This window comes from Lagenorhynchus albirostris, chromosome 15, assembly GCF_949774975.1.
Source record: "Lagenorhynchus albirostris chromosome 15, mLagAlb1.1, whole genome shotgun sequence".
Classification (NCBI taxonomy): Eukaryota; Metazoa; Chordata; class Mammalia; order Artiodactyla; family Delphinidae; genus Lagenorhynchus; species Lagenorhynchus albirostris.
In genome coordinates this window covers 6341025-6343181 of record NC_083109.1, presented here as the reverse complement: position 1 = coordinate 6343181, position 2157 = coordinate 6341025, and the positions used below count along the sequence as shown (strand labels likewise).

At 44.8% G+C, this 2157-nt stretch overlaps 1 pseudogene; it reads left to right on the top strand.

Annotated features, from left to right (window-relative positions):
• The first annotated feature begins 1445 nt into the window (after positions 1–1445).
• Positions 1446–1544, top strand: LOC132506598 (U6 spliceosomal RNA; annotated as a pseudogene).
• The last annotated feature ends 613 nt before the right edge of the window (positions 1545–2157 follow it).

Below are 2157 nucleotides of genomic sequence, written 5' to 3'. Positions count from 1 at the left end.
AGGGCTGCAGGGACCAGACCCCACTTGCGGGGCCCAGCAGGCCCCAGGATGAAATTGGATTTTTATCTAAAGTGCTTTGGGCGTGCCATGATCTGATTTAGGGTTTAGAAGACCCCTCTGGCTGCTGTGTTGAAATGGACAAAAGTGGGAGCCCAGAGGTTGGTGAGGAGAGTCAGGTGGTCTCAGGGGTGGAATGATGGGGCATTGAGCTCAGCTGGTGGGGACACTGTATAGGGAGAGATGCCCCAGATGGGCAGCCTTTCCCCACCTGTAACTGCCTCTTTCCAGCAAACCATGTTTCTTCCACATTAACAACAACAGAACCCTGACGCCTGTGGGACTCTGGCAGGAAAAACAGAGCTCCACTGCGTTAGTGCATCAGACATATGAGGGGCGAATCCCGAAGGAGGGTCAGGGTAACACAGTCATAATTTCCTTCCATTTCTTCATCATCTCTAACTCACAGACACAATCTCAAGAAAGAAATATACTCATTTATTTATTTACACCTTGTCTTGTTACATAATGATAGACTCTCTAAACAGAGACATTACAGAGAGGAAATCATCATGTGTGTGTGTGTGTGTGTGTGTGTGTGTGTGTGTGTGTGGTGTGTGTACTTTATATTACTGAGTGCCTATTATATGCCAGGCACTGAGCTTAAGCTCTTTATTACCTTACTTAATCCTCTCACCAACTCTAGAGGTAGGAACAATTATTATCCTCATTTTAGGCTGCTGGGGGTTAGGAAACTAGCCCCAGATCACACAGGTAGCACCAGGTAGGAAGGCATTCAAACCCATGGTCCATCTGTTTCCAGAGCCGATGTTCTCATCATTGTTCTCTACTGGTTCCACCATCTGCTGGGCAAAGGCTGGGAGCCTTGGTTTACTAATTGGCTAATAGAAAGGCTCTTTTGCACAGAGTGGATTTTGTCTTTTTGTTCCAGCTAATCACCCATGCTCTAAAAGTAGAAGTCTTTTGTCCATGTTGGAGGCAGTACCTTGGGCTGATGGGAAAAAGTTTTCCTGCTGATCTTTATTTGCCATTTTCTACCCAATACGTTGAAAATCCCTTGCCGACAGAAGAACATTCCAGGATCAGAGGATGCCACTTCCCCACACAGAGTTCAAGACAGTTCTTTCTGTGGTTTCTGAACCCAGCTCATTGTTGCGGATGAAATCTCTGCGGATGAGAGCAGTGTTTTCAAATGAGTCACACTCATCATGGCTCATGGAATCTATTTAGTCGTTTGTGACAAGCAATTTTAAAAACAGGAATAGAGAGCTCGCTTTGGCAGCACACATACTAAAATTGGCACGGGACTTCCCAGGCAGTCCAGTGGTTAAGACACGGTGCTTCCACTGCAGGGCGCGTGGGGTTGATCCTTGGTCGGGAAACTAAGATCCCGCATGCTGTGCAGCGTGGCCAAAAAATAGAAAAAAATAAAAATAAAATAAAATAAAATTGGCACGACACAGAGAACGTTAGCGTGGCCCCTGTGTAAGGAGGACATGCAAATTTGTAAAGCATTCCATATTTTAAAATATTAAATTTAAAAAAGGAATAGAACAGAAAATATCAGTATCAGGGTACCTCTCTCACAGTAAGGGAAATAATGTTTGTTAAACTTTTCTTTTAGTTTATGTGCCCTAGGTCACAATTTTGTGGAGGACTTAAGCATTTGGGAGCGACTGAATCAGAGTGTTGTTGGAAGATCGTGCGCCTGGAGGAAATACACTTTACCACGTGTGGGTCTTGTACCTTATCTACACCAGTCGTTTCAACTGACAATGTTAAGGTACCAGAGAGTCAAGATCAATGTTAAGAGGCTCCAGTCTACCTGTCCCACCTCCTCTCTGAGGATAGGGCTGGTTTTGTCAAGGACTGGTCCAGGCAACAGCCCAGAGGGAAGTCTTTCCATTGAAATCTGGGTAATGCGTTTCAATTCTGATGTCTCTGTTTCAATTCAGATGATAATCGATAGGAGTGACAGTGTGTAAAGATAGTGACTGTCTCTTGAGTACTTCCTATCCACTAGGCATTTCCCATGCTGCGTCTCATGGAACTCTCATGGCAACCCTATGAGGTATAGGTTCTATTCTTATTCCGAAGTTACTGAGACTCAGGTGGTAGAAATCACTTGCCCACGTGTGT